We start from the raw sequence: 14389 nt of genomic DNA on the forward strand, positions 1-14389 counted from the left end.
TTTAAACTTCCTGTGGTGCTGGTTTAATTTTTTAAGTGAATATTTAACAATATTTCTAAAGTAATTCTTTTGTAAACATAACCTTTTTTTTTTTTTTTTTTAAATGCAATCATTGTCAGGAATTTCTGACAACCTCACATACTATTCTGGACTTCTTTGTAATCCTGTCTCAAATTCAAGTTCTTTTTTTCTAATTCATGATAATATTGACGTGTACTTGTATGTAACAAATTTAGAAGCTTACTTTTCCTTTGAAGAAGTATGAAGTCTTCTCCAGCAAAACCCAAGAAGAATTTTCAGGAGTTCTTTTACATGGTAGTTTTTGTACTTCATCCACGTTTACTGTCCGTCTCCTTTATCTTCTTGGGACATTATTTTCCTACTGTCATTTTGAAAATTATGAGCTTGCACAGCTGAATTTTATGAGCCATCACCTCTATAGAGAATATCACTGACTCCACACAGAGAAAAATGGCATGTAGAGCTGAATAAGCATTTGGAAAATATGAAAACATTTACAACCAGATTGTTTGAATAACTGGAGATACAAACATTCTTTTTTCTTTTACAGAAATAGTCTTGTGTGAGTTGGATAGATAACTGAGCAAATACTTTCCTTTACCCATGTAAACATGGTTCATTTTTCTTCTTCTTTCCATGGTTTATTCTCAGCCCTGGTCTCTTAGCCTAAGTGAGGTGACTTTATCCAGCAGGCATTTTATTGGGGCCTGTGACTTGTTTGTTAGCTCATGTAATTTGAGAAAACTAGTTGCTAACAAAACATGATATAATGAACAGTGGGTCATAATGAGGACAAAAATTTATGGGCATTATTTTAGCTCTCCCTTCTCCTTCCTGTAGACCATAGGCTTCAAATTAGAGACCTGGGTTCAAACACCAGCCCAGCAGTTAACTCTGTGATTCTGGGCAAGTTAGTTACCTTCTGAGTGATCTTAATCTCTGTCTCCTCATCCTGTGAAATGATAATCGTGGAGCTCCCATTCATGACTGTATGGCTTATATGCATAACGCATGGAAAGTGTCAACAGAGTACCCGGTGCGTAAGTTTCACTTAAATGTTAAATGAACACTATTATCATTACATTTGATCTTTCATGATTCTGGTATATATGGTGAGCAGCAAGAGGGAAGTCCTTATTAGTGAAAAATAAGAATTTTCCTATGTCGTGTTCCTGTAGATATATGTGAATTTGCATATGGTATCAGCGTTTGAAGTAACAAACAGCTATTTTACAAAGTAGTTTTGAATATTACCACCTGTTTCTGGTGATGCATAGCACTCAGAGACTTAGGGCATTTCTTCTTTAAAGAAGTTTCTGTGTATGTGTGTGTGAAATCATTAATGGAATATTTTCACAATATCGGGCCAATTCTTTCATATATATGTAAATATATGTATATGTCTACATATATCGATATATACATATATGCGCACATAATTTTCTACTTTTTTTGGATATTTTGCTCATTGAAAAAGGGAAAGATTAAATACAAATGGATATTTGCAAGTAGGGTTTTAATGGACCTACGGAGCAAACTTGAGAAAAAAAAAAGACTAGCTATATTTACAAAAATAAAAAGGTGACATTTAGGTAGGCATTACGATATGCCAACACTCGTCTAAGTGCTTCATGTATATTAATGCATTTAACCCTCGTAAGACAACTCTGTGAGGTGGACACTATTAATATTGTCATTATACAAATGAGGAAATTGAGGCACAGAAAAGATAGGTGACTTGTTTTTGGTCACATGACCACAGTATGGGAGAACAAGAATTTGAAGCTTTGTAGGGTGAATCCAGAGCCCTTGCTTTTAGCCAATGTGCTATTCAAAAAAAAAAAAGAAAGAAAGAAAAAAAAGATCTTTTCAGGTATCTCCAAACAATAAACCCCTTAGAGCCAAGCAAGCGAGACCCCTGCCCTAGCCTGTGTGTTAAACAGCCTAAGAGCACCTGGGCACCTGGTCCCTGGAGAATCTCTGCTCTGTGCTGGTGCTGTGTGACCTACAACCTGCTCAGGTGCCAGGAAACACTTGAGGGCATTTCATATCTGGAGTCCTCATCAGAGCATATGCATCTGTCCTGAGGTGTGAGAGCTGAGGATCCAAGTAGCAGAAGTGCTTAAGGCACAAGTTTAATTACCCCTCCAACCCTTCTCAGGGGTCATATATGCAGTACATTTTTGCATTTAAAAAAAGCATTGCCCTGTATTAGTTGTGCACATACATTTTCTTGCTTCTCTTTCTGTTCCAATTTGTGGTATGAGATGTAGTAATGAACTAGTGTGGTATCGAAAACTTGTTAATTAGCATTTTGCACAATAAAACAATGTATGTTACCCTTAAAATTACACATATAAGCTTAGACATAACATGCATGAAGTGTGACATCTACATTGATGGCTAGATGGATATTAAATACTAAGATTACAAGTAGTTCTATTTTTTATAATAATTACAGATTTAATATGATTTAATTAAATGTTCAAAATATTAAATAAAGGAAGTGTTGTTTTCTAAGTAGGAAGATGAAATGTATTTCATTGAATAATTCATTTGCTTCATTTAGAACTTTTAAATATTTTGCTGCACCGTGTGTCTACCTCTGTTTGTACTCATGCTCTGAGCAAGGATGGTTCTGTTTCAAATATCTAAATTTGAGATTTAAATTCTAATGACCACATGACTTGACTTTTCTTTTTGGTAATCTGTTTCTTTATGATAGATCTTGGAAAGGAAAGAGCATTCAGAAGGAAAATTTGAGATCCTTTACAATCCAGATTTCACCTTCTCAACCCCAGATGTTAAACAATAGTTAAAATTTTTTGTTTGTTTGAGTATTTATTAGTGTATTTTAGGATTGTGTAAATTAATTCATTTAAGCACTCAGGTCCTTCCCACTGTCGAGACTGCACCATGTGTTGTTGCTCAAGTTAGTTGAGTTCCTCGTGTCTCAATTCTGTCCGTGAAATAGACATGCCAACGCGTCCACCTACTAGTGTTATCCTGAGAACTGGCTCCGAGAAAACACTCAGTGAGTGTCAAGTATTACTGTTTAATTTTCAGTGTCTTCCTGCTGCTTTAACTAAGAAGGCCATTTTTAAAAAATTACTCAATAATTTATATAAGGAATTTCACTTCTTCAAACATAATGCAAGGATCTTCAACAGATTTTATAACTTTTGTGGCTTGCCCATTTCTGTATAACAGACCGCATTTTTCTTCATTTTTGGATGCAGAGAATAAAATTAAGAAAAACAGAAAGAAAATCTTTCCCCTGTGTATGTATGATCTGCAGCCTCTTAGACTGCTTTGAATTAGCAAATACGTTTTATCAGAGCAGCTAACAGTGTAAGTTAAAGGAAACTGCTCCACTACCACAGACACCATGCATTTCTTTTCCTCTTTCTTCCTTTTCCTTCATTTCTTCTGAAGCGCCCAGGTTCTTTGGCATCTCAGACAGCCTCAAGCACAGCAAACAGGAATGAGAACTGGACAGGAGCAGCCACTGTGTTTAATCTTCCATTTCTCCTCACTGAAGAGATGCTTAGTCCAGAGCCAGGCATATAGTAAGCACCAGGTGGATACCTTTATATTTGTTACAAGTTCAAACAAATTATGTGGTTGAAGTGGACTGTTTTCAAGTAGAAGTTGAGGACCCATCTCAATAATGATAGAAATGTTTTCATGCAAAGTACTATCTGTAGTGGCATTTTAAAGAGGAGATCCTGTTTTCTAATGATTGAAAGTGATTTTTATGCAAGAAGGTGTTCAGGGCTTTTGGAGAAGGAAGTTGGAGTTTTCCTTCTAAGATGATAAACCCACCATTGTAAGTGTCTGAAATTTGCTCTAGAATTTTAGTAGTCCCCACTCAGGAATGGTTTGTAATTGAGGGAGGCAGTAGAGTTATGTTTTAAAGTAAGAACAGGGGATTCAGATGTGCCCGGCACTGGTCCAAGCCCAGTTGCTTACCAATTGGACAGACTACTTAGTTCCACTAAGCCTCTCTTTTTTAATTTGTAAAATAAAGATAATATCAGTACCTTCCTCATAGAGTTGGTATGGAGATTGTGAGAAAAATCTGTGTAAAACACAATTGAAGAACACAATTACTACTGTACAAATATTAAGTTATTATTGTTGTTACTGAAGTGTCAACGTAATCTCTATTAGCACCTGTGAAGTGTGTGGTGAATGGATCCCAACCATTTACCAAGCACCTTACATATGCCAGGCATTGTTGGAGATCCTCATGTTCTTTGTTCAGCAACCCTAATGGGTAGGTGTCATTATCTCTTTGTCACAGGTGAACTGTAAGAGCAGGGAAAAGTAAAGTCTGGGTAGTATGAAAATGCTCGTGTCTGACTACTGCATTTTAAAGGGCTGGAAATCCCTTTATATGTGACAAATCATGTTTCTCAAATGAATGTAATACAATTTTCTTTGTAATTGCTGTAGTATAAAACTATTAATGTACTAAAACCATAATAAATGTCCCAATACAGATAGCGTGGTTGGTAGAGGTGCATGACCTGGTGTGCTTACAACTTTATTTTGAAACCATATGAGTTTATCATCTAAGCACTGCACAAAGAATTAACAGCTCCATTGAGTGTGCAGCTCTTGCTGAGTTCTGGGGCGAACCTCTTGACCTTGTTTACCCTCTCTTTCAAGAGTAGAGGAGTGATGGTTTCCAGAAGTACTGTAAGGCCCGACATGTTGAAGAACAAAACTATTTAGTATGAAAAGCTGTATGTTGAGATAAGAGGAAATAAATAGTGACCTCACTTAAGTCAACTTGTGATTATTCAAACCCTAACCATATAATTCATCCCCTTTCAACCAATCTAGCCACATCACTACTCCTTTGCACAATTCCAGTTTTGCACCCTTTGAAGAAGTAGCTTCAAACCATTGGATAACACTGTACCATGGCTATCTTCTCCCACATTAACATTATACACCAGTCCCATATACAGATGTGTGCCTGCTTACAAATGATAGCTTGACTTGTTTGGGTTATTAAATGTTGAGCACTCATGAATGAGGCAACAAAATCAGTGATCCCGGAAACCTCTACAGAATAAAACATGTGTAATAGAGACTCTGAATGACTACATGCATGATATGTATTGAATGAATCTTCTGCATATCCTCTCTCACTCCAAGCTAAGTGCTTTGTGTTTATCAGACTCTAAAAATGCTTACAGAATGAAGATATGGAGTTTGGGGACTACTGTTAATTATAATTTTTTCATTACTTCCTCTTCCTTCTAGGCTGAAATCAAGAGTTGAATAAGTATTTCATGCACAATTCTCATTTTTGTATTAACATTTGCCCTTAAATTACACAATAAATGCAATGCTCTCCATTTGCTGTTGCAATTGCATTGTATTTTTTTTTTTTCCAGGAAAAATAAAACAGCTATTGGACATTCGGAGTCTTGAAGAATTGCTTAGAGAAATCTCAAATTGTAGCTCATTTTATAAGCTTCAGTTGGTATTTTTAAATTGAAATTATTGTCTTTTAAGGAACACATTGCAGAAAACTTCACTGTAATAATAACAGGAGATTTAGAACTTAATACCAGATTCTCCAAGTGCCTAAGTAATTCTTTTGGGAGTATTTTTAGTCACATCTGCAGATTGTATTCTTTCATGTCACTGGGGGAGTATTGAATGAGTTATTGTTTCAAAGTATGTGTGGAATAATCGGCTCCAGAACTAATAGAGCTAACTCACATTTTTATCTCCTCATATATCAGTTAGAGGGATTTAGTTTCTAGTGTGAGATAAATGATACTTGAGTTTGTAGGATACTTCCTTCTAAAGCTTGGAGCTGTATATTTGGCATTTCCAAACATTAACAGTAATGGAGATTGTGTGTGCAGGTATTCATTACAGAGATGATAGGCTTTTCTATGGAGTGTGTTTTATAGGCTAAATCTTAAAGGGAAATGGCGAGAATATTTCTTACATATCAAATGTGCTTTAACTACAAAAATTAAATCTTTCTCTCTCCTTTCCCCTCTTCCCTCTCCTTCTCCTTTTCTTTTCTCTTTTTGTCTCTAAGGCAGTCGGTGACTGTGAGACAGGAATCAGATGGTATAATAGGAATTATAATAGGAATTATAATAGGCATGGATGTCAGAGTCTTACTGTGACTGAAAGCAAGAGCTTGTATATCTGCCTCCAACCTCTTACTTATAGGGGCCATATTAAGGTTGAAAGGGCTGCCAACTTTAGTGGGATGAATGGTTTTTAATCATCAAAATCTTTCTTGTTTATTAATTTACAGTTATTAATAACTGTGTGCACTGTGCTAAGTGCTGGATATACAGTGTTGTACAAATAAAGATCTAATTTTTGCCATCAAGGAAATTATAGTTTAGTTGGATGAAACTAAAGAGTAAAAAGAGAACCAACAAATAAATAAATAAGTTGTGATAAGAGAATACTGAGAATTCTAATTTAGGTTAGGCGGGTGGTCACAGAAGGCATCTGAGGATGTAATGTTTAAAGTGAGATCTTAAGTAGAGGTGAATGAGGCTAAAAGTAGAGGGAAGACATTTCCAGGTACAGGAACCTCCAAGAAAAAGAATGATTAGGCAAGAAAGATTTCAATGCATTTGTGCTGTGAACTGGGAAGAGGGTTGGAAACCTAGGCAGGAGTCAGATTGTGCAGTTTTGTGGGCATATTTAAAAGGTTCAATTTTGTTTACGATTTAGTAGAAAGTCATCAAAGGGGTGTGAAAAGTAGAGTGTAAAGACCTGATGTATATTTTAAGAATATCACTTAGCAATATGGATGGGAGGGGAAAAAAGTGAATCAGGAAACCTAGTCGGAGACTATTGCGTTTGTCCATGTAAGGGATGATGCATGGCTAAAGTTTTGGCAGTACAGTTGGGAAAAAAAATGAAATCATATATATGGATATAGGTCCAGATAATAGAATGGATAGGAATTGGCAAACAATTGGATGAGAGTAGTGAGAAAGAGGACGATCTCAAGGCTGAACCTTAGATTTCTGTCTTGAGTGACTGGGTAGATGATAATGTCATTTGCTGAACAGGAAGACAAGCTTTGAGGCAGAAGGTATGGAGTTTGATTTTGGAAAAGTTATGTTTGAGATGCTTCCATTTCAAGTAGGTTTTTGGATATATGATTTTGATGCTCTGATATAAATTCTGGAATTTGGGGCATAGAAATTATATTGTATGGAGGAGGCAACCTAGGGAGACTGTTTTCAGACAGAGGAGAAGAGAGGGCTAGGATTGATTCCCAAGGAATTTCAACAGGTAGAGCTGGGTTAAAGGAGGAGGAGCCAGCAGGTACTCCTGAAAGAGGGTAGGAGGAAGCCGGGACAGGCTGGAGGAAAATCAAGTTAGGCTGATAAGGTGATAAGAGATGTTAAGATAGAGGGAGTGGTTAATGTGCCAAATGCTGCTGACAGCACTGGTAATGTATGAATCAAAGCATGTCCAAATTAGATTTAACAACATGAAGATCATGTCACATTTAAGATAAGAAGAGTTGGTGGATTGGCAGAGGCTGAAGCAAGACTGGAGTGAGGTGAGGAGTGATGGGGAGTGGGAGAGTGTAGACAGCTGTGTAGATAACTCTTTAAAGATACTTTTTTTCCTGAAAAGGAAGCGAGAAATCAGGCAATAGCTGGAGGAGGTTGTGAGATTAAGAGGACCAGAAGGAGAGAAGATAATCTGAAGAGCAAAGACTTTGCAGAAGACAGTTAAAGAATGGGATTTGGAGGCACACGATGGATGGGCCTTTGTTAGGAAAGGGGAAGGGGAAGATGGGTGGAGACATAACATTTCATAATTTGGTGATATAATTTGATGAAGGAGGTAAAGCCTTGTGAATTCTGTTTTCTCAGTGAGGAGAGAAGCAAAGACATTAGCTAAAGAGGGGGGTTGGGAGGGTTTGGAAGGTTTGAGAGAGAAAAGAGCAAGCTTACTAGGAGGATGTTATGGGAAGTGTGTCCATTTGATAATGATTCCACAAAACCTTGATATATGAAACTGATAAAAGAAGAGAAGTTGTGTTTGAAGATGAGAGAGGAGGAGCAGAGGATTGCCCATTCAGTTTTCCCTCCACAGTTGGGGTAGCCCTGGAGGACCCCTCGGGCTCCAAAGCACTTGGTTTGAAGACACCTACCTAGGGAAAATGCATTTGGCTTCTCCAGAGACCGAGATTGTGTGTGTATGTGTGTGTCTGCATGTAGAATGATTCAAATCTCCCATCACCACCCCCCCATCACTTTTCCTTGAAATTTTATCAATAAGATGCATCTTTTCATCTTAAAGGCATCCAGAATTCCCCATGAAAAATCAAATTCTCCTGGAAGACCTACTTGCTTCTGAAACTTAGAAGCATTTAGATTTCAGCTAGCAGAAAGCAAGACCACATCAGGACCTGGGAACAAGTAGAGAAAAGAGTGACTCAGATAGTGGGAAAAGAACCACGGCAAACTCCGTCTACTTTATAATGCTGTAGTAGATTGAATTTGCTTTCCTAAGTTACTGTTTAATGTCACAGGAAAATGTAGGATCTGGCATGTTCTCAGCCCACCTGTGGAGTGACTCATTCTCTGCCTGGGTCAATCATAAAAATATAAGAGGGAATGAAAGTGCAGGACAAATTTTGAAAACCCCAAGATGATAACATTCTGTTTTTTTCCATAGAAGCACTCTTGATTTTCTACTTTTTATGTAGGTCAGTACATTGACTCATATGTAAGAAAAGCCAACATCACCTGTGTACCTTTTTTACAAAGGGGACTGTGTTTTTCAAAATTAGGATAATAATTACTTATCCATGTGCCAGTGATAAAATTCTTTATAGTATAGTTTCTTTTAAGACTAGAATTAGTACATATTTTTGGAGACATGTTTTAATTATAAAAACATGTCTTTTGGCAGAGACATTTTCTAATTTGTGAGAAAAACTATTATTTGTCTGAATTTCATTCCATTTGATTTTAAAATTGTAAAAGCAACAGGTCAAATTTGCAGTCTGTGTTCTGTTTTTCTATCTTTGTACCTAGAGATTGGGGATAACGTAGAGGTTAAGGGAGTAGGCTCTGGAGTGCTCTGCTGGTTTTGATTACAGGAACTTTTCTTTCCTCTTCTGTAAAATGGGAATGATACAATGGTCTCTTTCATGAGGTTGTTCTGAGGATTTAATAAGTTAATAAAGCCAAAACACTTAGGCTATTGCCTAGTAAGCAGAAATCATAAGCCAGTTTAAGCATATGAAAAAGCTTCAGAATTGACTGTCAGGCCACATAATGTAGTTGAAAATCATTGTCTTTGGAGACAGATATCCAGAGGTTCAAATTCTGGCACGGATATTTATTACCATGGGATCAGAGGAAAATCACCTTGCTCTCTGAGCCTTAGGCTTGGAGACCCTACTTTTTCTCTAAGTGCTAATTTCTTCGTACTTAGAGAAATAAACTAGAAATAGTCATGCTTACTTCATAGAGTATTGTAACAATTACATGGGGTGGTGTATAGAAAATATATGGAAAAGCATTGTATAATAATGTTCATCATTTTCTGGGGGCACTAGTATAATGTCAGCTTCTGCTTTATGTCCAGCCAGATTTGTTTCCATTCTGATAGATATAAATGTAGTTATTTCTGACAGCTTATTCAATCCCTGAAGTCTGTCGCACCTATAAGTCCCTGAATATTAGATCATTTTCAGAATGAGGGGTAGATTTTGGAACAAGTCAAGATCAAGATTATGAACTCATTAGTTATATAGTAGTTATTATAAGTATTTATTACATGAACAGTGTAGGCTTTGTTCTAAGTGCATAAAATCCGACTCCTAAGGAGTAAGTCTTTGCTTACTCCTTATTGAAAGGAAGTCAGAGAACCTTTTCAGCAAGCTGTGAAAACTGACTCATTAAAGACAGCTTGTCAACCTTTCCCCTGCAAGTACACAGTGCCGTATCTCAGATCACTGTTGCCGCAGTGAATAAAATGTGAATCAGTTTAGAATATACACCCTAGAGGCTGTTAGCTCAATCACACTGGGTAAAAGGTTTCCTGCAACAGTAGCTCTATCTGTTCACGCAGAAGTAGAAAGGGCTGAAGGACTGAAATATATTGAATGAAGGATGCATCTCTTCTGTAGATACAGATTAGGGACCTTATGTTATCTATCCCATAGAATAAAAGAAAATGTTTCATAGTTGGTTCTGCAGTATCAAGTATTTCTTTTTTAAGAAAGGAAAAATAAATTATCAACATGATTTTAATTTTTAAATATGTTCAATTGAAAAGCCATTTGTAAAATAGTTTCTACAATTTGCTTATGCACATATAAGCAAGCATAGTTTTGGCCGAAGACTGTCAGAGACTCTATTGTAATTTGCCGTGCTTCTTTCTTTTGACAACTAAGGCATCAGCTGTATAGCTGTGTAAATCATACTGTTTTAGCTGGCTTTGGGGCCCTGGGGAATGCTTTAAGATTGCAACGTTAGGCCTGGTAGTTTGCCTAAGGGGCTTTTGAGAGAGACTAGTTACAGGCCGAGTTACTACATCTGTTTTAGAGCCATAATATAAACTGTATCGCAGGCCCAGTGATTACTGCAGCATCTGCGTGAACTGCTCCTGGGAGGGACCCAGGAGATCAATAATGTGGCACATTCCAGGTAGAATTGCAGGAAGGCCCTTTTTTTTAGCTGCTGGGCCTGTCTCGGATGTGGAACACAAAGAGAAAAACAGAATCATTTATTCCATTTCTCTGTCTTTCTTCATTGCAGGCAAATGTTTCTTGTAAAGTGATATTTTTAAAAAGGTGTTGTTTTTCTTATTCTTCTCAATTAATGACAGATTTTCCACAGTGCCTTGTTCTGCTGTACCTTGGTTTTTAACATTTACTAAGCACTAAAAGTGATCTTACAAATGCTGAGTTTTAGTTGGAAATTTTATACAAGCTTGGAAGCCACAAACCCAAGTGTTAAAAATGGAAAATCTATTTCTGTAAGATTCATAGCTTTGTATTGTTGTTGGTGTCATAATATGGTTCTAAGAAAAGTGTTTTGAAGAAAGAAAAGAAGAAATATTATTAAATTTTTTTCATTTTCTTTCTATCTTTCTTTGTCTTTCCAGGAAAAGATGACACTCTAATCAATGTTCTAAACATTATGTTATAGATTTGATTGATAGGGACATTAATCATTTTTCATTGTTTTAGGTGGGGAGAGGAGTGGTACGTTCTTCTGTCTACCTCCTGGATCTGAGGCAGGTGAACTGGCTCTTAAATCTCTTTAGGGAGCAGTAGTCAACGCTGATAGAATCTGTACAATTTGTGCTTCCTTTGCTATATTGTGATAGATATGTTACTGATAAATTGTGTCAAATTTGTTATGACAAATTGATTATACTTCACATATATTTGGGAGGCTTTTATTTAAAGTAGTGTTTTGGTAAATTCTTAAAGCTAGGAAGGCTGCATCTTATGATGGAAAATGCATACAATTTCAAGTCTCTGTGCTCCTGTTGGCTGGCCAGTCATAGATGACAAGCCTCTTAACCTTGCCAAGACCCTTTTTCTCATCTATAGAGTGGAAATAGAAACTTCCCATGAGGGTTGGTGAAGATCAATTGATGTGATTCTTGCAATAGCACTTGCTAAACTCTAAATTCTGAGCCAATAGGATTAAAGTTCTATAAGTTATTATTTTATTCTTACAAGTGAATTTTTACATTGTATATACTTGGGATTTCCAATCTCAAACCCACGTTAAAAAAAAGGTATGATCCTCCGTACCTAGAAAACGGACCACGTTGTGGCTACCTGTTTGCTCAGCAGTGTTGCTTTTGAATGATTCTGGCTTTGGCAGTTCAGTAACTACTGCCTCCTAGGGACTCAAGCCGTATGTGCACCTCAGAGAGAGAAGATTCTCTCTAGGTTCTTCTTTTTCCTAATTCCTGTGGTTCCAAAATCAGCATAAATCAATTCCCTGACTCCCAGAGGAACCATGATATGTATCACCTATTCAAATTGTTCCCACATTTCAGGGTCCCATTTAAAACCTAATCTCTTCATGGATTATCCTCTGACTCCTAAAGTCCATTGGTTGCTTCATGTTTGAAGATGGTCTCTGATTCATACTTCATCAGTTCACCACTTGTGGATTCATACGTTTTTACTCTTTACTTAGCTGGTTTATCCTGCCTCCCTAACTTTAGTTTTGGAGTTTCTTAAAGAATAGAAGTAGTATCTTATAATTTTTTGTTTTCTTTCTGGATGAATTTTTTCCTGCAGTTCTGTATCACATGTTAATGCTCATGTTTACTTGGAGGAGACAATAGACAGTTGCACTGTTAGAACTTTCCTGGATGCAGAGGGGAGAATTTTGGATCAGTGAGTTCTAAGAGTACCTACCCAGCTGAGAGAGTAATCTGGCCTCCTGAATCGTCGAGGCAATCATCAAGGCTGACCTGGTTGTTGGTCCAAGCAGGTCTTGCCTTTCTCCATCACTTTTCCCTGTGAGTCCTTCCCAAAGTTTTCTGCTTTGTTGGATCAGTCTGCCTTCACAGAGAGGAAGAGTCTGTTATTCAGGTGTGGCTCCTCCTGAGTTGAAACAGCCAGACAAGAAGTCGAATCTCAAGAATTTTAATTTGGAATGTCATATTTAAAAAGCCTGGTGTCCCTTGTATTTCAGAAAGCTTCTATGTTTCTATGTATCCATGCATTTTCCCTTTGCATTGTTCTAGGTAATGAAGGCTTTCAGTATGAAGGGATGAATTGAGTGCTTAAAAGCAAATTCTTAAGCATTCAATAAGTAAGTGGTATATTGAGCCCTATGGGGTATGTATGGACACTTGGTTTACATAATTCTCACCTTTGGAGACTTTTTAGTAAGGCAAAATAAACAGATAAACTTGTAATTGTTTGTTTAACCATAATTATTTCTGTAAAATTGTGTATATGCATGTATTTTAACTGAAAATGGACTGAGCAACTATCATGCACAGGGTTTGCTCTAGCTGCAGGTAGCATAGAGAGAAACCGGACACGGGCGCTGTCATAAACTCACAATCATCACTACACTCCTTTGAGTATAGTGAAGAAGCAGTTATTAGCACAATGTAATGTAATAGAATAGCACAATTCCATCATGGAATTTCATTTTGCATTAGTCTAGGTTTCCCTGCCAGTTATTCTAGATGAAAATGTGTATAGGTCTTTTTTTTTTTAACAGCTAATTAATACCTACCTGCCTGGGGCACAGAACCAATGCATCTGCCAAAAACCTAAACAGAAACAAAGTTGGAAAATATTCCAAAAAATGTCCGTGGGCATCTTGAACCTAATATCTTACTGAATAGTTGTTTAGGGGAAGATAAGGAAGTGGTGAGATAACTGTAATCTGTGGGCCGATGCTTTGACTTTGAATTTTGTGTGATTATAATAAGATAATTTTAAAATAGATTTTGTTTTTTAGACCATGCATCAGATACATTGAAAATGTGAAGTGGGCGGGGGGGGGGGGAGGCCAGTGAATCTAGATACAAAAGCAAACCTCTCTCTCTCAATCAGCTGAGAGATGGGCACTGCATTACAAGCTAAAGTCCACTAATTCTCTCTTTTTACAATTTATTCTTGAAAGATTTAGACACTACTTCTTCTGTGGCTTGGAATCTGTTGTAAGAACATTACTTGGTACACAGGGGACACTCTGATTATCTGTTGCTGATACTGAGGCATCTCTGTTTACATCAGAGTCTAAACATTTGCTTCAGTTTTCACTTCAATAAAGTAATTTTGTTTATATAGTATCTTCTAAGGGAATTGAGCAAGATGAGTATTGGGGAAGAAAAGTGAGTATTATTACAGTGTTTGGGTGATATGTTTACCTAAAGTTAATATCCTTTGGTCCGAACTATGCGATATTGAGGCAATGTTTGTTTCTAACCAAGGTACCAGCAACACGGAGAAGAAAAATGGAATCATTAAACACTTGTGCATTCCTGGTAATAAAACTGCCTTTAAAATCTATACTTACTGCTAATCTGTTTTTAGACTATATTGGAATACAGAAGAAATGTAGTCCCTTAGATATAAAATGTCATTGACTATAAGATACACCATCAATTTAATAGCAGCTTTGGAAGAAGTAGGAAAAGAAAACAGAAAGCACATGTACCATGCACACTCTTTTCTCTTTTTTACCAAATGCATCCTAAAACTTGCTGCTCCTCCAGGCCATACAGCAGTTCTCAGGTGTAAAATACCTGAATTCTTTGCTTCCTCTTTCCCTCATCTTGCACATCTGCTTCAATCGGCAAAACCTGTAGACTCTACTGACCAAAGATGCACTACATGAAT

General features: G+C 36.9%; 1 protein-coding gene across 5 annotated transcripts in view; it reads left to right on the forward strand.

Moving 5' to 3' along the window:
* Nucleotides 1-14389, forward strand: part of PDGFD (platelet derived growth factor D) — a 229713-nt gene that overhangs the window by 55362 nt on the left and 159962 nt on the right. The window lies entirely within an intron of this gene.

Source organism: Cynocephalus volans, chromosome 4 (genome assembly GCF_027409185.1).
Source record: "Cynocephalus volans isolate mCynVol1 chromosome 4, mCynVol1.pri, whole genome shotgun sequence".
Lineage (NCBI taxonomy): Eukaryota > Metazoa > Chordata > Mammalia > Dermoptera > Cynocephalidae > Cynocephalus > Cynocephalus volans.